The sequence below is a fragment of the Bos javanicus genome, chromosome 9 (genome assembly GCF_032452875.1).
Source record: "Bos javanicus breed banteng chromosome 9, ARS-OSU_banteng_1.0, whole genome shotgun sequence".
In the NCBI taxonomy this organism is placed as follows: Eukaryota; Metazoa; Chordata; class Mammalia; order Artiodactyla; family Bovidae; genus Bos; species Bos javanicus.
This window is the reverse complement of record NC_083876.1, coordinates 60559390-60583002: the sequence shown is the minus strand read 5'-3', so window position 1 is coordinate 60583002 and position 23613 is coordinate 60559390. Positions and strand designations below refer to the sequence as shown.

Sequence of the window (23613 nt, the reverse complement as noted above, 5' to 3'; positions counted from 1 at the left end):
GCACACACAGCACAGAATCACAGAGTGGCTTTTTCTCACTTCTTTAGCCAAATAGACAAGAGATCTCTCTGGAGAAGTTGGGGCACAAAAACTGACTGGGTAGAGTGTTTACATGGGAATGACATTCAGCCTCTTGGAGAGGTTTGTGGACGGCTCCGCCACTCCAACCTGCAGAACCTTGTTGCTCTCGTCTGAACAATCTTGGGCTTGGACCAGGTGACCCTCAACCTCTTTGGACTGATTTCACTCAGGTCAGTGAGATGTGTAGCAAGCTTTGGAGGGCACTCCTGACTCCTCACCAACAGATGACACACAGGACCAGGGGCAGCTTTGTAGCAAAACTGCTGCTGCTGCTAAGTCGCTTCAGTCGTGTCTGACTCTGTGCAACCCCATAGATGGCAGCCCACCAGGCTCCCCTATCCCTGGGATTCTCCAGGCAAGAACACTGGAGTGGGTTGCCATTTCCTTCTCCAATGCATGAAAGTGAAAAGTGAAAGTGAAGTCACTCAGTCGTGTCCGACTCTTTGTGACCCCATGGACTGCAGCCTACCAGGCTCCTCTGTCCATGGGATTTTCCAGGCAAGAGTACTGGAGTGGGATGCCATCGCCTTCTCTGACTGAGGTCAGGCCAATTCTGCCTAGTAAGGTGACAGGTGCAAATCCATGGATGACATAATACTGATGGCAAAACTTAGTATTGCTCCGACCACTGTATAGGACCTCTTAGAAGAGATTCTCTTTGCACCCCCACTTTAGAGATGAGGAAACTGAGGCATAGAAAGATTGTAGTAACTTCAAGGCCCAGGGGCCCCCACCTGCTGATTGGCAGAACTACAACTTGGACCCCGTAATGGCTCCAAAGCAACCCTCCCCGCCACCCACCCTCCCCTCCCCTGGCTCCAGACCATCACCCAGAGGGAGCTCTGGAGAGAGGTGGAGTTTCGTCTTTCAAACAGTAATGTCTGTTAACCTCTGACCTCCTGTGGCAAAGATTAGCCAGCTCACATTTTCAGTTACTCCTGTGCAGTCTCCGTATTTCATGCTTCTGACGTGTGCTTTTTCCAGCACCACCAGGCAGTTAACTCAGTTAACTCAGTTCTGATGGTGTCTCTCTGAAGAGAGCATCAGATCTCACGGGCTGAGGACTCAGTCCCACAAAACACCCCACCCCTCACGCCAGCCCCTGACACCAGCTGCAAGGCCAGGTTGTCTTCTGTGCTTCTGACTGACTGGCTAGAAATCAGAGGCTTCCATGACCCTCCTTGGGTTGAATTAATTTACTTAAGCAGCTCACAGAAATCAGGAAAACATTTTACTTACTAGATTACCAGATTTTTATAAAAAGATACAACCCAGGAACAACCAGATGAAAGAGATGCAGAGGGCAAGGTGTGGGGAGAGGGTGCTGGGCTTCCTCCCCCTTTAAGCGCACCATCCTTTCAGCACCTCTGTGTGTCCACCAACCCAGGAGTTCCCTGAACTCTGTCCTTTAGGTTTTATGGAGGCTTTATTACATAGATGTTGTTGACTAAATCATTGGCATTGGTGATTGACCACTGCCAGCCTCTTCGCCTTCCTGGAGGTCAGTTCAGTCACTCAGTCATGTCTGACTCTTTGCGACCCCATGGACTGCAGCACGCCAGGCTTCCCTGTCCATCACCAACTCCCGGAGCTTATTCAAATTCATGTCCATCGAGTCGGTGATGCTGTCCAACCATCTTATCCTCTGTTGTCCCCTTTTCCTCCTGCCTTCAATCTTTCCCAGCATCAGGGTCTTTTCCAATGAGTCAGTTCTTTGCATCAGGTGGCCAAAGTATTGGAGTTTCAGCTTCAGCATCAGTCCTTCCAATTTCCTTTAGCATGGACTGGTTGGATCTCCTTGCAGTCCAAGGGACTCTCAAGAGTCTTCTCCAACACCACAGTTAAAAATCATCAGTTCTTCAGTGCCCAGCTTTCTTTACAGTCCAGCTCTCACATCCATACACGACTACTGGAAAAACCATAGCCTTGACTAGACGGACCTTTGTTGGCAAAGTAATGTCTCTCCTTTTTAATATGCTGTCTAGGTTGGTCATAGCATTTCTTCCAAGGAGCAAGCGTCTTTTAATTTCATGGCTGCAGTCACCATCTGCAGTGATTTTGGAGCCCAAGAAAATAAAGTCTGTCACTGTTTCCATTGTTTCCCCATCTGTTTGCCATGAAGTGATGGGACCAGATGCCATGATCTTAGTTTTCTGAATGCTAAGTTTTAAGCCAGCTTTTTCACTCTACTCTTTCACTTTCATCAAGAGGCTCTTTAGTTCTTTGCTTTCTGCCATAAGCGTGGTATCATCTGCGTATCTGAGGTTATTGATATTTCTCCCGGAAATCTTAATTCCAACTTGTACTTCATCCAGCCCAGCAGTTCTCATGATGTACTCTCATGATGTACTTATAAGTTAAATAAGCAGGGTGACAATATACAGCCTTGAGATACTTCTTTCCCAATTTTGAACCAGTCTGTTGTTCATGTCCAGTTCTAACTGTTGCTTCTTGACCAGCATAAGGATTTCTCAGGAGGCAGGTAAGGTGATCTGGTATTCCCATCTCTTGAAGAATTTTCCGCAGTTTGTTGTGATCCACACAGTCAAACGCTTTGGTGTAGTCAATAAAGCAGAAGTAGATGTTTCTCTGGAAGTCTTTTGCTTTTTCAGTGATCCAACAGATGTTGGCAATTTGATCTCTGAAGGTCAGGAAAGTGCAACTGAAAGTTCCAACCTCCAATCACAGTTGGTTCCTCTGGCAACCCATCCTTAGGGCTTTCCATCACTCAGTGCTCAGTTGTGTCTGACTCTTGGTGACCCTGTGGACTGTAGTCACCAGGCTCTTCTGTCCCTAGGATTTTCCAGGCAAAATACTGGAGTGGGTTGCCATTTCCTACTCCAGAGGATCTTCCCAACTCAGGGATCAAAGCTGCGTCTCTTACGTCTCCTGCATTGGCAGGCCGATTCTTCACCACTGCCCCACCTGGGAAGCCCAGAGCTTTTCATAAGTTATCGTGTTAACATAAATTCAGGTGTGGTTCAGAGGGATTTATTATGAATAGAACACTCATTTCACATTTATGGCCCTGGAGCTATTTCAGGAACTGACAGAAGACCAACTATAAGGACAAGAGATGCTCCCATTGCTCTCATTACTCAGGAAATTGCAAGGAGCTGTAAGGAGCTATAAGCCAAGAGTGGAGACTAAGAGCAAATATATACTTCTTATGATAAGTCACAATCACAACGCTGGTCTAGAGAGAGAAAATCTTTGGCTACTGAAAGGTCTCCCATTGGCCTAGCAGCACTCTGACCTAGGTGGTGACAAGATTGTGGAATCCAGGGTGAACCTTCACTCAGGCCCCAGCATGGTCACCCCACAGCTCTTCAGGCCCCAGGCAGTCACACATGGGAGAAAGTGCAAGAACTCTGTAGTTAAGGCACATGTGCACACATTTTAACTTTGCTATGTTTGCTAATTCTGCAAGTTGCTTACCTTCTTCGAGCCTCAATTTTCTTATCTGTAAAATGGGTATAAAAATACCAGCTTTTCAGAAGTATTGTAATAGTAACTTATTAAAGCTGTTAACACATAGTCTGCAATTTCTTTTTTAAAAATTAAAAAGTTTTTTTTGTTTATTTGGCTGTGCCAGGTCTTAGTTGTGGCATTTGGGATCTTTAGTTGTGGCACATGGGATCACGTTCCCTGACCAGGGATGGAACCCAGACCCGTTAACCGGGAGCTCAGAGGCTTAGCCACTGAACCACCAGGGAAGTCCCTGCAAATTCTCTTTTCTGAACAGACTTCTTTTGCTCTTTAAAAAACAGCTTTATGGAAGTATAACTTGCATGCTAAAAAATTTACCCATTATAAGTGTGAGATTCAATAATTTTAATGTATTTGCAGAGTTGTGCAACCATCACCGTGTTCTAGGGTTTTTAAATTCTTATTTATTTTTGGCTGTGCTGGGTCTTCACCGCTTCGCTTGGGCTTTTTCTAGCTGCGGTGAGTCTGGCTGCTCTCTAGTTGTGGTGCTGTCCCTCCCGGCCCCACCTCCCTGGGGTTCACTGCAGAGTGGATGGGCAGAAAACAGCAGGTGGCAACATGGAGGGGCACAATATGGAGGAAAAGGAAGAAAGTGAGGGAGCAAGGGAAGCGAACTAGAGACCCTCTGCAAACTTCATAATACCATGTGTATCTAATTCATATAAAATGTTACATTTGCATATAAGTTTATGCACAAAGAACTTAGGAAAGAGTTGCATTTATATTGACCGTTACAGCCATTGATAAATGAAAAAGGCAAGTATCAAAGTAGTAAGTGATAGGTATAGTCCGATACATTTTGGTTAAAACACAAATCCACTGCTCCCTGGAAACATGTTTGTGTTTGTGTGAGCATGGAGGAAAACTGGGGGGGAACACAAGACTCTGTTAATACTGGTTCCCTGGCAGACAAGAGGATTAGCTTCGCTTCTAAAGATGTTTCCATTGTATTATTCTGCTTATTAAAACAAGCATATATCACTTTAGTAATTTGTGAAACATGAAATCAAGTTTAGAAATATGTGTTGAGTGCCTGTGCCTGCACTGGACCAGTGCTGTATATTTAGCACCTCATTGAAATCCTCACAGCTCAGAAAGCCTGTGCCCTTATCTGTGTGATACTTATAAGGAAAGAGGGGTATTGAGCAGGAAGATACTCTAGCAATTAAATTACTTCCCTGGTGGCTCAGACATAAAAAATCTGCCTGCAGTGCAGGAGCCCAGTGTTCAATCCCAGATTGGGAAGATCCCCTGGAGGAGGGCATGGAAACCCACTCCAGTATTCTTGCCTGGAGAATTCCATGGACAGAGGAGCCTGGCGGGCTATAGTCCATGGGGTTGCAAAGGGTCGGACTCAACTGAGCAGAGAAATCAACCAGCCTGGGCAGGAACCAATCCGTCCGGCTCTGAGGCCCATACTTAGGACAGCACCTGAGCTGTTCCTTCAACACCAGCCCAGGGACCCCTCCCAGCTGCTTCTCCCCATCAGGGCACACAGGGAAAGAGGCCATCGTGTGGCAGGGACTTTTGCCATTGGGACTTCTCTTTCCCCATCCCCAGTACCACACTTATGCCATTGCCAGGGTTTTTAAGCAGCTTCAGAAATTCCTGGCCAAGGAAATGTAGTGCAGAGGGTGTGAGCACAGACTTAGGAGCCAGACTCGCCTGGGATCAAATGTGAGCATACTTACTAGCTCTGTAATCTTGATCCCTTTCTGATTCATATCGTCACCATTAAAATGAGGATAAAGTAATACCGGCTACCTCATGTGGTTGTTTCAACAGTAACTGAATTAATATATGCAAGGGACTTAGAACGGCACTTGGCATGTGGCACGAGTTGAATGTGGTCATTGTTATGAGGTGGTCCTGATGATGCAACAGCCAGCATCTTATGGTCTGAGAGTCAGGGTCTGAGCACCAGGCAGAGAGTCTTGAGCAGAGGACACAGGCTGATCAATGTCCTCATGTGAAAAATGAGGCTAACCCCCACCTTGTGGGGTTGCTATGAGGATTAAATGAGATGACAGCTGTGGAGTGCAGTGTCCAGCATTGAATGAAGAGAGAACTCTGCTTCTGTCTTGCCTGTCTGCGTGCAGTGATGACTTGCCAGGTCTCTACAATTGGCAAGAGCCAATTCCTTAAAGTAAACATCCCCCCATCCAACCTGCTGAATTGATGAACATATTGGGGAATGCTATTCAACAACAGGAAGGACAGCAGAGGAAAGAGCATGAATGACTCTCAAAGCCATATGCATTTGAAGCCAGACACAAAAGGCCGCATGCAATGTGATTCCCTTTGTATAGCTTTCCTGTTGTTGTTCAGTCGCTAAGTCATATCCAACTCTTTGTGACCCCCTGGAGTGCAACATGCCAGGCTCCCCGTCCTTCACTATCTCGCAGAGTTTGTTCAAACTCATGTCTATTGAGTCAGTGATGCTGTTTATCTAATTCTGTCTAACATGCTATCTAACCATTGACTTTACCATCTTTATCTAACATGCTATGTAACCATTGACTTTTTCAGTTCAGTTCAGTCGCTTAGTTGTGTCCAACTCTTGTGACCCCATGGACTGTAGCATACCAGGCTTCCCTGTCCATCACCAACTCCCAGAGCTTGTTCAAACTCATGTCTATGGAGTCTGTGATGCCATCTAACTATCTCATCCTCTGTTATCCCCTTCTCCTCTTGCCTTCAATCTTTCCCAGCATCAGGGTCTTTTCTAATGAGTTGGCTCTTCGCATCAGGTGAACAAAGTATTGGAGCTTCGGGTTCAGCATCAGTCCTTCCAATGAATAATCAGGGCTGATTTCCTTAAGGATTGACTGGTTTGATCTCCTTGCTGTCCAAGGGACTCTCAAGAGTATTCTCCAACACCACAGTTATAAGGCATCAATTCTTTGATGCTCACCTTTCTTTATGATCCAGCTCTCACATCCATACATGACTTCTGGAAAAACCATAGCTTTGACTAGATGGATCTTTGTCAGTAAAGTAATGTCTCTGCTTTTATTTTTATTTTTTTTAAATGTCTCTGCTTTTAAATCTGCTGTCTAAGTTGGTCATAGCTTTTCTTCCAAGGAGCAAGCGTCTTTTAATTTCATGGCTACAATCACCATCTGCAGTGATTTTGGAGCCCAAGAAAATAAAAGTCTGTCACCATTTCCATTGTTTCCCCATGTATTCGCCATGAAGTGATGGAACTAGATGCCATGATCTTCATTTTTTTGAATGTTGAGTTTTAAGCTAGTTTTTTCACTCTTCTCTTTCACTTTTATCAAGGGGCTCTTTAGTTCCTCTTCACTTTCTGTCATAAGGGTGGCGTCATCTGCATATGTGAGGTTATTGCTATTTCTCCCTGAAGAATCAAAACTGTAGGAACAGAAAATAGATGAGTGATTGCTAGGGACCAGGGATGGTGGAAAGAGATGACTGGGGAAAAAAAAAAGCGAGTGGGAATTTTGGGAAGGAAATGAAATTCTCTAAATTGCTTGCACGAGTGATTTTGTATGATTCTATACATTGATCTAAACACATCAAACTGAATACCTAAAAAGGATGAATTTTATTGAATGTTAATTATGCCTTGATTTTTTTTAATAGTTGTTCTAAATATAATCATTATTATGTAAGGAAATAAACTTAAAAGGGTTTAATATCATTTGTTTGAGAGGGGGAAATTTCCCCATACCCTCCCCCCTAAATTTTTTGGTTTGGTCTAATAATTAAATTGACACAAGACAGAGTAACAGGAGAAAAAAAAATAACTTAATTCACACACGCAGAGGTGTCATAGAAATGGGACACCCCTACCCACCTGCCCCAAAGTGACCAAAGCAGTTTGTTTATGTGTCATTTTTAGACAAAGAAACAATTATCTGTGAAAGTTTAACAAAACAAAGGGGCTTGTGTTTGGGGTAGCAGACTCATGAAAAAACTTGCTTATACTAAAGCATCCTTAGCCTAGAATTCTCTTGCTCTGTTGGTAAGGATGCTTTTTGTCCTCCCAGTTTATAGGGAGGATTCCTCATGTAGATTTATTTCCTGCTTGCAGAGGGAAAGAGCAGGGGTCAGCGTGTCTTTTAACAGTATTTTTCCCCACCGGCCGTTTCTCAAGTAGCTTTAATTCAAAATAATCAATGTTCATTGAGGCATACTTTGGGCAGCCTGTTCTGGGCCTCGGCACATTCATAGGTTTGTGGCTTCTGTGGAGGTTTCACATCAGGGCTCCCATTACTAGTGAACAACTACGCTCCAATAAATATAAACTTTAAACTTTTAAAAAGAGAGCTGCAAGGGGTTTGAGTTTAGTAACTTTCCCAAGCATGAGACTTGATCATGTCTGCAGAAATTAAGTTGTGCAGGGCTGGTAAATACTTTCTGACAGCCTGTCCCAAGAAAAGGCTCGAGCTGATGGATGATATATGTTCACAGCCTTAAGAAATGCAGCCGGAACAGTGAAAACCAAGGATCTTTTGTGTTGTTTGTTCATTTGCTTTGGTTTTGAATCTGTGGGAGTGTGTTTAATATTGGACTTACTGGAATGAGGGCCTGTTGGTCTGTGGTCCTTTCCTAAAAGCCGCCAGTCCCCAAGAGGCAGGCAATGGGAGAAGCAGACGCTTACAAGGTCCTCGGTTAGGTGAAAGGGTCCACTTGAGAGAATGTGTTGTCTGTCATAGGCTTCTTCCAGAAGACTCCAAACGCCTGTTTTAAAAGATAGAGAAAAAAATTTTTTTTAATTTTTTGGCTGAGCTGCACAGCATGTGGGGTCTTAGTTCCCTGACCAGGGATTGAACTCTGACCCCCTGCTGTAGAAGATTGAAGTCTTAGCTACTGAACTTCCAGGGAATTCCCTAAAAAATTAAATATTTTGAACATCCATGTGAGACGCAGAGTCTCAGGCTGCCTGGGGAGGGAACCCTGGATGCCGGCTGTGAGCGGAGGGTGAGGAAGGGGAGGAGACTGTGGAGACCCCCACTGGTCTCCCATCAGCCACCCCTCACTTTTCTCCCTGACTCCCGGGAGGTTGTCGTTAGACACAACCCACAACAAATGCATCCACATGGCTCTAAATCAGAAGGTGTGAAATGTTGATAAGTCTTTCTCCTACACTGTCTCCGAACCTCTCAGTGTCTCCGGTTCGGAAGGCAACCCGTGTTATCTTTCTTACATTTTTTTTCCCTGAGATATTTCATGTGTAGATGGATGTATGTAGATACGTGTAGATGGATGTATCTCTATGTGTATCCCCATGAATTGTTTCTAGACAAATGGCAGGATACTATATATATATCCTCCTTCCCTTTTTCTTTTTTTTTTAATATTAGTTTATTATTTGGCTGTGCTGGGTCTTCGTGGTGGCACGCAGTAGCTTTGATCTTCATTGCAGCGTGCAGGTTCTTTTAGTTGTGGCATGCAGGATCTAGTTCCCTGACCAGGGATCAAACCTGGGCACTCTGCATTGGGAGCCCAGAGTCTAAGCCACTGGACCACCAGGGAAGTCCCTCCCTTTGCTTTCTTCAGTGAACTGTAATTGGCTTCACCTATCCCCCGTCCACGGGCATTTAAATTATGTTAATTGTCTGTTCTTGGAAATTACTCTGCAGCAGCTGACCTTGTCCTGAGGTCTTCTTGAACAGCGTGGTTCTGTCTGTGGGACGGCTTTCTCTAAGCGGCACCAATGAGGCAAGGGCATGTGTGCCCTTGTCGTTTTCACAGCCGGAGCAGAATTGCTCTGTATGGAGCTTGTGCTGGTGTCCACTCTCTCAGCGCACCGCAAGCTCTGGCCTTTAAGTGTGCTGTGACCAGTGCTATACCAGCCCCTCCCTCTGCCCTCTCCTTCGGGCCCTTCTTCTGGATTTATCCTGCCTCTATCACATCCTCACCAGGAGCTTTCTGCAGTGGCTGTATTTGGCTTTTGAACCTCTCCCCTTTGGCTTGGGGTTTAAAGAATTTTCTCCTTTCCACCTGCTCTGGGTTGTGTCTAACGACAACCTCCCGGGAGTCAGGGAGAAAAGTGAGGGGTGGCTGATGGGAGACCAATGGGGGTCTCCACAGTCTCCTCCCCTTCCTCACCCTCCTCTCACAGCCGGCATCCCAGGGTTCCCTCCCCAGGCGGCCTGAGACTCTGTGTCTCACACCCAGGAGCCAGTGTGTTCTCACCTCCCTAGTGAGGCTGAGCCTGCGCAGGGCTGATGTAGCCCAGTCCTTCTCTTGGATCCACACACTCTATGGAGGCCCTATGGGTGTACACTTACATGTCAGGTCAAACAGAAAATGCTTTTTGTTCTACAATAGCTAGAAGCATCGCGCTGTGGGAGGAACATCTCAACTGGAAAGCTCAGGCCTTTGTTCTTTATTGTTAGAAATCAAGGAAACTTGACATGTGGTAGTAATTCTGAGCAACTGTTACAAAATGAACACATGTTCAGATTTTATTTAACTAATCCATTAGTGAGAGAACCAGTAAGATGTTGCAACTGGTTCAAAAGAGAATGCAAAGAATTATAAATATGAAGGTCTCAGGAAAGCGGAAATAAATTTGCTTATTAGATATAAAATTGGCTGGGATACACTGAATCTGCTAGACATGACTTATTGGCATCACCCTCAGGATTCTAAGACTTACAAAGTTGTGAAATAGCTCAAAGACAAGGAAGATAACCAGGAGATGACCTGGGATAGCGCTGTGCCTGAGACAGGACTTCTAGTCATCTCTCTCTTTTTTATTCATTTTATATTTTAATTTTAAAATATTTTCATTTCAAAAATTATAGCTGCTGCTGCTGCTTGCTAAGTCACTTCAGTCGTGTCTGACTCTGTGTGACCCCATAGACGGCAGCCCACCAGGCTCCCCCGTCCCTGGGATTTTCCAGGCAAGAACACTGGAGTGGGTTGCCATTTCCTTCTCCAATGCATGAAAGTGAAAAGTGAAAGTGAAGTCACTCAGTTGTGTCCTACCCTCAGCGATTCCATGGACTGCAGCCTACCAGGCTCCTCCATCCATGGGATTTTCCAGGCAGGAGTACTGGAGTGGGGTGCCATTGCCTTCTCTGAAAATTATAGCAAAATATGCATAACACAATATTTACTACTTTAACTATGTGTAAGTATTCCATTCAGTGGAATTAAGTGGTTCACATTTTTGTGCAGCCATCAGCCCCGTCTGTTTCCAAAATTCGTCTTCCCAGATGGAAGCTTGGTACCTGTTAAACACTTCCTCCCCATTACCCCTTACCCTGGTCGCTTGCAACCACAGCTCCACACTCTGTCTGTGTGATTCTGTCAACTGTTTAAGAATCTCCCAATTTTTTTTTACGAAGAGTAGAGGCAGTGAATCATATTCACCATCTCTGTGACCCTGGCCAAGTAATTAGTAGCCTCCTTGAACCTTGGTTTCTTGTCTGTAGCATCAGCCTAACCCCTGCCTCGGGGATTTGTTGTGCAGATCCATCAAGATAATCCATGCAGAGTGCTTGTACAGTGTAACAGGGATGTCAGACAAGCTCAGGGGATGGTAGTTATTTTGATCGTAATTACTGTTTCTTCACTGGGGTCCCCAGAGGCACAGGAGTTCTCATAGGTAGGTCAACAGTTCCCAGTATTGACCACATGTGTGATCACCTGGAGACCTTTAAAAAATACCGATGCCTGGTTTCTGATTGAATTGGAATGGGGTGTGGCTGGGTTTGTTTCAGAGCCCCAGGTAAACGAGTCGCTCACTGCTCCAGGCCTTCCTCCCCAGGCTCAGGAGGGGAGCCCCTCATGAGTGGTGGGGCAACGCTCTGTACTGAGCTGTGGGCGAGTCAGTGGTAGATGCCTGGGATCCACCACGCTCTTTGTGGAACTCCACAAAATAGTGGTATTCTCAATGCTGTACTATAGGCTAGAAACAAGTTTACCTGCCGGAGGTACAGTGTGTAGGGAGGCAAGTGCGTGCTGTGAATGGTATGGCTTGCCTGGGAGACACGCCTGGCAAGTTACTGGGTCAGGACCAGGAAAGTCTGGCTGAGTGTTAACTTCTGATGGTGCAGGTGTTAATTAGGCAGGCAGCCTGGGGACTCGTGTTTCTAGCAAAGGTACGGGGTGTTCCCCAGAGATACTCTTCGGAGGAAGGAGAGGACAAGGTAAGAGTGGGTGTCGTGGGTCACACTGAAGTCCCTGCCTGGGCCTGAGAGGAGACGAGCTGTAATTGAGAGGAGTAAGCCTCGAAACTCAGGGATAGATCTGCAGCACTGACTCAGGCGTCTCAGGAGAGGCAGTTGAGGCAGCTTTGGAAGGGAGCTCGGGGAGGGCCTGATTCTCTTGGCCGCTCTTTCAGCCTCTGGGGAAGTTTCGGGAGTGGTGCTGTTCTGCTGCCTTCTTGCTGTGTCTGCAGTGTGTTCAGCGCCGGTAAAGGTTGGGCCACTTTCCCAGCTCTGGGCCAGCTTGGTGGATGCGGTGGCCCAGAGACCCACTCCACACTGGGGTGTTCATACAGCTGGTCATCTGCATCCCCCAGCCCTGGGTCTGTCTGCACTGAGAATGGAAGCCTCGAGCTGTACAGCAGACTGTTTTACAGTCTAGATTAATGTGCTGGTAATACTCCTAAAGCCATGTCTTTGATAGATGCTCATCACCTAGAAGAGAGATTGCAGTGTCATGGCACAGTCAGGTGTCAGCATTTGTAAATCCTCCCCGTATCTTTCCTGAACAAAATGCTTTGGAGGATCACTGGTTTTCAGACCAGGAATCAGCCTGTCGTATGACTTCCGAAGTGTCATCACCTAATCCATGCTCTGGGTTTGTTGCAAAATGAGGAAGCCGGAGAGCAAAGGGGCTTGTGAAGCTGCTGAGTTGCCCTCTTGGGCGTCTGCTCAGATGCCAGTGCAGACGGTCTGTTGGTGGATCCTCTATTAGAGTTCTTCTTTCTCTTCTTACTCTTTAAGCTGTAATGACTTCAGTTTCAGAAAATAGATGAAGCCAGTAACTTGTCTAGAGACTGAAAATTCCTGCTCAGCAGGCCTCTTGGTTTGTTTCCAGTGAAAGTTGGCTGTTGCATGTTTAAGTTGTTATAAACCAAGGATATAAACCAAGATGGGTGAGGAGGAGGCAACTGTGCCTGGTCTTCTTTCAGCTGGTGTTTCCAACAAATAGAGCAATGTATAAAGAATTATGCAGCATGAAGAAGTGAAATTTATTCCAAGTACACAAAGCTGATTCTACATCAGTCAACGTAATCCTACCATTTCAATAGGTGTCTTAGTCAGCTATAACATGATACGATAGACTGAGTGGCTTAAACACCAAAAATTTATTTTTCACAGTTCTTACAGCTGTAAAGTCCAAGATAAAGGTGCTGGCAGGTTTGGTTCCTCCTGAGGGTCCTCTTCCTGGCTTACCGACTTTTTTGCTGTGGAATATTATTCAACGTTTAAAAGGAATGGAATTCTGATACATGTTACGACATGAATGAACCTTGAAAATGTTATGTTAAGTGAAATAAGCGAAGTGAAAGGCAAATGAGAAAAGGAAAGATATACCTATCTAAATGCAGAGTTGCAGAGAATAGCAAGGAGACATAAGAAAGCCTTTTCAAGTGAACAATGCAAAGAAATAGAGGAAAATAATAGAATAGGAAAGACTAGAGATTTCCTCAAGAAAATTAGAGATACCAAGGGAACATTTCATGAAAAGATGGGCACAATAAAGGACAGAAACAGTATGGACCTAACAGAAGCAGAATATATTAAGAAGAGGTGGCAAGAATACACAGAAGAATTATACAAAAAAGATCTTAATGACCTGGATAACCACGATGGTGTGATCACTTACCTAGAGCCTCACATCCTCGAGTGTGAAGTCAAGTGGGCCTTAGGAAGCATCACTATAAACAAAACTAGTGGAGGTGATGGAATTCCGGTTGAGCTGTTTCAAATTCTAAAAGATGATGTTGTTAAAGTGCTGCACTCAATATGCCAACAAATTTGGAAAACTCAGCTTTGGCCACAGGACTGGAAAAGGTCAGTTTTCATTCGAATCCCAAAGAAGGGCAGTGCCAAAGAATGTTCAAACTACCACACAATTGCACTCATTTCACATGCTTGCAGGGCTTTCCTTGTAGCTCAACTGGTAAAGAATCCACCTGTGATGCAGGAGATGCCAGTTCGATTCCTGGATTGGGAAGATCCTGTGGAGAAGGGATAGGCTAACCACTCCAATATTCTTGGCCTTCTATAGTGGTTCAGATGGTAAAGAATCTGCCTGCAATGCAGGAGACCTTGGTTTGATCCCTCGGGTGGGAAGATCCCCTAGAGGAGGGCATGGCAACCCACTGCAGTATTCTTGCCTGGAGAATCCCCATAGACAGAGGAGCCTGGCAGGCTACAGTTCATGGGGTCACAAAGAGTCAGACATTACTTAGCAACTAAGCACAGCACAGCACATGCTAGCAAAAGTAATGCTCAAAATCCCACAAGCCAGTCTTCAACAGTACATGAACTGTGAACTTCCAGATGTACAATCTGAATTTAGAAAAGGCAGAGAAAACAGAAACCAAATGGCCAACATCCATTGGATCATAAAAAAAGCTAGAGAATTCCACAAAAAAACATCTGTTTCTGCTTCACTGACTATGCTAAAGCCTTTGGCTTTGTGGATTACAACAAACTGTGGAAAATTCTTCAAGAGATGGGAATACCAGACCACCTTATCTGCCTCCTGAGAAAACTATATGCAGGTCAAAAAGCAACAGTTAGAACTGGACATGGAACAACAGACTGGCTCAAAATTGGGAAAGGAGTATGTCAAGGCTATAAATTGTCACCTGGCTTATTTAACCTATATGCAGAGTACTTCATGGGAAATGCTGGGCTGGATGAAGCACAAGGTAGAATCAAGATTGCTGGGAGAAATAACAATAACCTTAGATATGCAGATGACACCACCCTCATGGCAGAAAGTGAAGAGGAACTAAAGAGCCTCTTGATGAATGTGAAAGAGGAGAGTGAAAAAGCTGGCTTAAAACTCAACATTCAAACAAAGATCATGGCATCTGGTCCCATCACTTCATGGCAGATAGATGAGGAAACAGTGGAAACAGTGACAGACTTTATTTTCTTGGGCTCCAAAATCACTGTGGATGGTGACTGCAGCCATGAAATTAAAAGACACTTGCTCTTTGGAAGAAAAGCAATGAGAAATCTAGACAGTATATTAAAAAGCAGAGACATTACTTTGCTGACAAAGGTCCATCTAGTCAAAGCTATTGTTTTTCCAGTAGTCATGTGTGGATGTGATAGGTGAATAAAAAGGCTGAATGCTGAAGAATTGATGCCTTATTACTGTGGTGTTGGAGAAGACTCTTGAGAATCCCTTGGGTAGCAAGGAGATCAAATCAGTCAATCCTAAGGGAAATCAACCCTGAATATTTACTGGAAGAACTGATGCTGAAGCTCCAATACTTTGGCCACCTGATGCAAAGAGCTGACTCATTGGAAAAGACCCTGATGCTGGGAAAGATTGAAGGCAGGAGGAGAAGGGGACAACAGAAGATGAAATGGTTGAATGGCATCATCGACTCAATGGATGTAACTTGGAGCAAACTTTGGGAGATAGTGAAGGACAGGGAAGCCTGGCGTGATGCAGTCCAAAGGGGTTGCAAAGAGGCAGACACAATTGATCGACTGAAGAAGAACAAAATGAAATAAGAGAGACACAAAAGGACAAATATTGTATAACTCCACTTATATAAGGCGCCTTGAATAGTTGATTTTGTAGAGTTGAGAAGTAGGGTAGAGAGGGAATTCCCTGTTGTCCAGTTGTTAGGACTCTGTGCTTTCACTGCCAAGGGCCCGAGTTTTGGGGGAACTAAAATCCCACAAGTTCGCTGTTCGGCCAAAAAAAGAAAAAAGAAAAGTAGGATAGAGGTTAGCGAGAGGGGAGTTATTGTTTAATGCATACAGAGTTTCTGTTTGGGATAATTAAAAGTTACAGAATTGAATAATGGTGATAGTTGTACAACATTGTAAGTATATGTAATGCTGCTGAATTAAAAACTAAAAAACTGGTTTGAATAGTAAATTTTATTATGTATATTTTACCATAATAATTTTTAGAAAATTCACTCAAGAAGCAGCAGAAAACATAAATAGTTGAATTATCATAGAAAAGATTAAAAATGTGATTAAACCTTTGACAAGTACTAGGGTCAAATGATTTCACAGCCTTGTTCTATATTTTAACAACAGCAATAACAAAAACAGTTCCAATGTTATTTAAAGTATTGTAAAGCATAGCTCAAAATGGAAAGCTGGGTTTTTATGTTATGAAACCAGTGCAACCTTAATACCAAAGCCAGGTAAATATAAATGAGAGTGAAAGAAATAATACAAGAACAATTGAACAATCTCAATTATGAATTAGAAGCAAAAATTCTTAATAGTCCTACTTAATAGAATATAGCACATATCAGAATAGCACAGTGTGACCAAGTGGAGTTTGATCCAGGAATGCAAGGATGGTTCCTTAATTCATTACACTAATATATTAAAAGGAAAACAAACAAACATATGAGTATATTAACAATTGCTGAAAAGCCGATGATGCCAATAAAAATCAGGAAATAAGAGAGAACAGTTCTCATCTCCAGCCTTAGTTCTTCAGGCACTGGACTGCCACGCTTTCCTCTGTCGGCCTGTCAGCCCACTGAAAATGTAGTCTAAGTAGCTGCCGGTGAGGAGCATGGAGGCCATTAACTGATCCCTTCTGACTTGGGAAACTGATGGACTATAGGAATCAATGGGATTCTTAACAGCCAATTAAGCCGCTTGAATTATTTTGGTCCTTCTTCTGGTGGACCTTTCTAGAAACAAGCCCAAGCCTGGCAGTTTGTGCATCACCTCAAAAAGAATAATCTTCTTAGTTAAGCCATTTTATTGGAGTAATTGATTCCTGATCATATGCATTTTTAATCATCTGTTCCAATTATTTATGATTATTAGTCCCTCCCCAAAGTAAGACTTAGAGAAGCATTATGAAGCTTTTTGGCATAGGAAACTGACGGTTTTAAAAGAGAAGACTGTAGTGACTGCCCTGGTGGCCCAGTGGCTACGACTCCACATTGCCAGTGCAGAGTTCCCTGTTTCGATCCTGCATGCCACAAGTAAAAACTCCGTGTGCTGCAACTGAGACCCAGTGCAACCAGATGAATAATTATTTTTAAAACTAATGAAAAAATAAAAGGAAGGCCTGTTCTTTCAGAGGACAGTTATCCCTGCCCATGTGCGATTGGACTGTTGATCCCCGGGGCAGGAATCTTACTTCTGTCCCCTGCTATATTTTGTCTTATTAAAATTAGCCTGTCCTTTCAATTTGCCGTTATGTTGGATCCTGATTTTTCTCATCCAAGGACTTTATTCCCTTGCTGCATCTTGTCACCTACAGTCTGATTAAAATGCAATGTGTCACTCATCCAAGTAGACAGGTAGATGAAACACGTTTCCAAAATGGAAAGTTCCGAAGGCTTTTTAAACTGTATGTTTTTTAATGAAAAGATTATTCTCTTTTTTTTTGTCCATGGCACTTTTTTTTGGTCTATTTTCTCCCAGAATGTCTTTATAACTTTGTTTTTATTGAATCATAAGCCTGAGAAGGACTTTGAAGTTTTGGACCCAAATCTACATCACTCCAAACAGTTGGAGCTCTGGAAATGCTGTTTATGATAAGGGGACCCTGGGGCCACCTAAGAAAGTTGGTGGGGAATCTTCTATAATTTAAAACCTAAGTGAGGGACTTCCCTGGTAGTCCAGTGGTTAAGGCTATGTGCTTCCAATGAAGGGGCTCAGGTTCAATCCCTGGTCAGAGAACTAACATCCCACATGCTGTGCTGTGCAACCGGGGGTGGGGGGAGGACAGAAAAAGCCCAAACAGTTAAACAATCCAATTAAAAAAAAAAACAAACCTAAATGGCTGGGCCAAATGGCCAGGATTCTAGCTATTATTTGTTCTGCCACAAGTAACATTTTAGCTCTTGAAAATCACTGACCATCTACAAGCCTTACTGCTGCTGCTGCTGCTGCTAAGTCGCTTCAGTCGTGTCTGACTCCGTGCAACCCCATAGATGGCAGCTCACCAGGCTCCACCCACCCTGGGATTCTCCAGGCAAGAACACTGGAGTGGGTTGCCAGTTCCTTCTCCAATGCATGAAAGTGAAAAGTCAAAGTGAAGTCGCTCAGTCGTGTCTGACTCTTAGTGACCTCATGGACTGCAGCCTACAAGGCTCCTCCGTCCACGGGATTTTCCAGGCAAGAGTACTGGAGTGGGTTGCCATTGCCTTCTCCAACAAGCCTTATTACCTTCATCCAAATTAAACTCTCAGAGACTCTTTTCAATCTGAATATTATATTGTTTCTAAAATATGTGCCACTCTTACTTCACCAGCGTTACCACTTTCTTGCATCCCATCTCTGTCTTTCCTATTTTCTGTTCCTTCCTTTAAAGCTTCAGGTAATACAGACAGACTTTATTTGCCTCAAAAAAGACTGCATGACTCTGACCTATTACATTTCTCATGATCTGAAGAAAGGAAGTGTTGTCACTTTGACATTATTACACTGATTTAGGTTATACCTAAATGCTTCTTGTCAAACTGTTTCCCCCCATGTGGGTCGTGTCTCTGCAACGGCCCTGCTTGTAACAATCCCCGGTTAAGAATGTTCAGTTGTTTTATTTCTTTGAGCTCATGAGCCTCAATTACTTTAGCTTCCCTTTGCCCCATGGGTCTGTTGTGATCTTGAGCAAAAGTGTATCATTCAACAAAGTATTCCGAGAATGGCTAAGCTCCTTCTCACTTCTTGGGTCCACCCTCTTAGACCAGGTGGCCGCCTTGAGGAGTCGGGGCTCAGCATCCATGGAGCAGGTGTTCGTGGGACAAGTGTTGTTTGTGTGAAAGGCCGGCCCTTTAGTAAGGAGGATCAAAGATACCTAAGCAGGAGAGAGGAGCTGTGAACCAACCTCCAGGTCTTGGCTGGAGTAATGAGTGACCAGGGTTGTGACCCAGCACTCCCAGGCACCATGGAGTCTGTGTGAAGAGAGAGTCTTTTTTTCCCCTGCAATTTAATTTTATTTATTTTTTAAACTGGAATATAATGGCTTTACAATGTTGTATTAGTTAAAGCTTTCCAGGTAGCTGCCAAGGCAGGAGACATAAGAGATGCGGGTTTGATCGCTGGGTGTGGAAGGTCCCCTGAAGAGTGCATGGCAATCCACTCTAGTATTCTTGCCTGGAGAATCCCATGAACAGAGGAACCATGGGGTCGAAAAAAGTCAGACGTGACTGAAGCTGCTTAGCGTGCACATTGTGTTAGTTTCTGCTGTACAATGAAGTGAGCCAGCCATATGTATACATACATCCCCTCTCTCTTGGACCTCCCTCCCCCCCCACCCCCCGCCTCGAGGTCATCACAAAGCACCAAGCTGAGCTCCCTGTGCTCTCTAGCAGCTTCCCACTAGCTGTGTAAAATAGCTCTCCCACCTCTAGCTGGGAGTTAGGCTCTTCCAAATGAGCAGGAGAGACTTTTCGTTCAGAGCGCTCTTTATGATACCTGTGAGTATAATTTATGGGTCACCTGCTGGATCGCGAGTCACTCTGATGTTCCTGTGCAGCAATTCTGCTAGAAATCGGGACCCACAGGGCTCAACCTGCCAGAAGAAAGCAGCACCCAGACCCACGTTGTTGACAGTGAGGCCACTTTTTCTGTGGTTGTTGCCTGGCAACGGCTCTAGGCCCTTTGCTGTTCACTTCCCTGAAAGCGAGTGGCTCCAAGCCTCTGCCCTTCCCTGGTCGGATCAGGGAGATGTGCTGCCTTGCAGGGTCCTGCAGCCCCTACCCCACTGGTCTCATGGCCAGTCCTGACCCCAGGGCAGGTTGGAGAACCTGCACAGCTAAAGCCTTCAAGGAGGGATTTGTAATCTCCGAGTGCACATTTGCTACATGGAACTTCAAAAACACCCACGCTGAGACCCCACCCTAGCTTGATGGAATCTGGGGGTAAAAATTTGAGATTTTAAAAATCTTCTCAGGTGAATCTATGGTGCAACAGTGTTGAAAACCCATCATTTATGTTATAGCTCAAAAAATGTGGTCCTAATGCTAGCAGCATCTGCTTCTCCTGGGAGCTTGTTGTTGTTTGTTGTTCAGTTACTGAGTTGTGTCCAACTCTTTGTGACCCCATGGACTGCTTCCCTGTCCTTCACTATCTCCCGGAGTTTGCTCAAACTCATGCCCATTGATTTGGTGATGCCATCCAACCATCTCATCCTCTGTCACCCACTTCTCCTCCTGCCCTCAATCTTTCCCGGCATCAGGGTCTTTTTCCAGTGAGTCGGCTCTTTGCATCAGGTAGCCAAAGTATTGGAGCTTCAGCTTCAGCATCAGTCCTTCCAATGAATATTCAGGGTTGATTTCCTTTTGGATTGACGGGTTTGACGTCCTTGCTGTCTCAAGAGTCTTGTCCAGCACCACAGTTCAAAAGCATCAGTTCTTTGGTGTTCAACCTTCTTTTGGTGGCTCATATGGTAAGGAATCAGCCTGCAATGCAGGACACCCACGTTCTATCCCTGGGTCAGGAAGATCCCCTGGAGAAGGGAATGGCAGCCCACTCCAGTATTCTTGCCTGGAGAATCCCATGAATAGAGGAGACTGGCGGGCTACCGTCCATGGGGTCGCAAAAGAGTCAGATATGACCGAGCGACTAACACTTTGACTTTTTCACTTTCAGCCTTCTTTACGGTCCAGTTCTAACATCCATACATGACTACTAGAAAAACTATAGCTTTGACTAGACGGACCTTTGTCAGCAAAGTCATGTCTGCTTTTTAATATGCTGTCTAGGCTGGCCATAGCTTTCCTTCCAAGGAGCAAGTGTCTTTTAATTTCATGGCTGCAGTTACCATCTGCAGTGATTTTGAAACCCAAGAAAATAAAATCTGCCACTGTTGCCACTTTTTCCCCATCTATTTGCCATGAAGTGATGGGACCGGATGCCATGGTCTTCTTTTTTTGAATGTTGAGTTTTAAGCTAGCTTTTTCACTCTCCTCTTTCACCCTCATCAAGAGGCCCTTTAGTTACAGGAGCTTGTTAGAAATACAAATTGTCAGTCTCCACCCCAGACCTACAAAATCAGAAACCCTTTAATGGGGCCCAGATAGCTGTCTTTAACAAGCCTCTGCTGTCCTATGAAGTTTGAAGACCACTGGTTTAAGGCATAATATTAATGCACAAGCAAGCTAGTTTCATGTGACTTGTGAATGTAACCACAAAAGCACCAATAGAAAAGATGCAGTGGAAAAGTAAGGATAAAAGTGACAAATCATTGTATGGGGTGGGAGAATCGTGGATGATTTGCTTTTGTTTTCCAGATTTTTAGTGAAGTCATTATCTATTTTTATTTTATTTTTTCTTCATTGTGGCACACAGGCTTTCTCTCGTTGTGTGAGCAGGGGCTACTCTCGAGTTGCAGTGCCAGGCTTCTCATTGTGGTGCAGTTCTGCCCACGGGGAGATCACGACCTAGTTGGAAGTTCAGTCAGAACAGGATTGGTGGTTTCCTGGGGGGAGCTGAAGTGCTGTGGGCATGGAGAAGGCAGCTGGGGCCATTTCTTCTTGGGGAACAGGAGAAGGGTGTTCCCAGTAAAGAAGGTCCTTCCAGAGAGACATGGAGACTGGAGACCTTTGACTGTTTTTCAAAAATGGCCATGGATGAGATCTAGCTGGTGGGAAGCTCAACCCTCCAGCGAGGGCCCACTTGGTTACGTAGGACACCTGAGATCCAGCTCTTTACCCATGTCTATGCCATTCACAAGATCTCACCAAGGCAAAGGTGAGGAGGGGCAGCAGTTGGGGGTCTTTGGGGGTGAGGGCTGAGACAGAGGGAAGGAAACCTGTGATAGATGCTGGGTGTTGCCTCGCTTATCCTATCTCAGTGGTTAGTGGAGACTGTTCCCATTTCAGATGAGTAAACGGGCTTAGGATAGTGGCCAACACAAAATCAACCAGGTGTTACTAGTCAGAGTTGGGATTTGAACCATGCTCGTTGAGCTCCAGCACCTCTGGCCTTTCCTTTTTTTGGAGAGGGCACTCTGCTGACCTTGAATGAGGAAGGTGCCTCTAGTCCAGGGCCATTCTGTTAACACCTTATAGTTTCTAAAGCACCCTCCAGACGTGATCTGGTTTTAAACCGCATCCATGTTTCCTTCTCTGGCCTTCTGATTATTCGTGTTCATTTGGACAATCCCTTTTGCCTCCTTGGGCTTCAGCGTCCACGCAGTAATCCCTGGTTGCTGACAAGGATGTTCCTCAGGGCTCCCCTGACCTGACTCCCATTGACCCCTCAGCCTGTGGCCTCCTTCCCAGCCTCTCTCAGGGCAGCTCCTCTGGTCATGGTCTGCACTTTCCAGATGCTCAGAAACACTGTATCCTGCCATTTTGTCAGTCTTCCTCACCGCACACATCTTTCTCCTTATAATTGCGATGGGCTTCCCTTTGCTCAGAATGCCCCAGAAACTTTTGAAGGTCTCTGATCGGATGTCCTGGACAAGGACACGTGGTAGGAGGAGCCTGGGGCCAGGCCAGGGAGGGGAACCAGGCTATTTGGCTTCATCTGATCAGCTGTGGACAGTTCGTCGGAGGAATCAAGGTTAACCAGCCCGCATAGAACATAATCGCCAGCTGAGGAAGGTCACGCCTTCATCTTATCTCCAATGCTGCCTTTTTATGAAGGCTTTTTATAGCCTGTTTTCTTGGGAGAAACTTTTTTCTTAATTAAGAATTCTAATTTTAACGTGAGCTCTGACCTCTTTCTTTCCAGAATCATTCTAATGCTTTGATTGCATTTCACAGGTTGAAATTAAAATCCTTTATTGTCTACTATCTCTGTTTTCCTGCAAGGCTAGTTACCCTTGGCAAACTGGCCCTTGTCGAGAACACAAATGTGTTTATCCTGCTAGAATATCAATAAAGGGCTTTGGGACGCTCTGTCGAGATGCAAAAAAGGACTCAGGCCATATGAAACCCTTATTCTTCCAGGAGTGTTTCTGTATAGGTGGGGTCTGTGGTTAAATGCTGTTTGGAAACATTTCTTCACAGTGAACCTGAGGGAGAAAGCAAAGGGAGCATAATGTCTCTTTTAGAAGTTGGAGAATTTGGAGCTTGGCAAGGTCAGTTTTTGAGATAGGAATTGATTTACTCTGAAGAGTGCTGTTCTGGGTGTGAGCCTCCGTGTCATAGCTCAGGAGCCCCTGGCAGGGGACAGTCATCTCTATGACCCACCAGCAGGGCTGAGAAGCCACCCACTCAGGTGCACAGGAGCACACGTGTTCTGTCACCCACTGGAAACAGCCTGGAACTCACCAGTGACAGAATGAGTAATGTGACAATATTTTTTAAAATAAAAAATAGAATGTCAGATCCCCAAAATTGCTAAATGACATTGTTTAGTTTAATACCATTTATGTAAGGTTTGAAGACAAGCAAAACAATTTTTATCTATTGTGCATGGTTACAAACATATAGTAATGTATAGTAACACGCAAAGGAACGATAAATTCCAAATTGATTGGTTACCTAGGGGGTGAGGGGAAATGAGATATGGGAGGGATTCACAAGGAACAGCTATGGTTTCTTTAGTTTTTTCTTAAAGTGCTTGGTGAAAGTGAAGGTGTTAGTTGCTCAGTTGCATCTGACTCTTTGCCACCCCATGGACTGCAGCCCACCAGGCTCCTCTGTCCATAGAATTTCCCAGGCAAGAATACGGAAGTGGGTTGCCATTTCCTTTTCCAAGGGATCTTCCCAACCCAGGGATTGAACCCGGGTCCGGTTTCTTTAGTTTTCTCTTAAAGTTAATGGTGGCTATGTGCATTTTCAAATATTATTCATATTTTTGAATGGTTGAAGTACTTTGTAATTTAAAATTTTTTAAATTTGTTTTACAAAGGAGAGAATCTGTTTTAATGGTTTGTCTAGCAGTTTCAATTTTGAGGAATTACTAGCCAGACATCTCTGGG

The 23613-nt window shown here is 44.6% G+C and overlaps 1 protein-coding gene across 4 annotated transcripts in view; it reads left to right on the top strand.

Annotated features, from left to right (window-relative positions):
- ANKRD6 (ankyrin repeat domain 6) overlaps positions 1–23613 on the top strand; it is a 182501-nt gene that overhangs the window by 120914 nt on the left and 37974 nt on the right. The window lies entirely within an intron of this gene.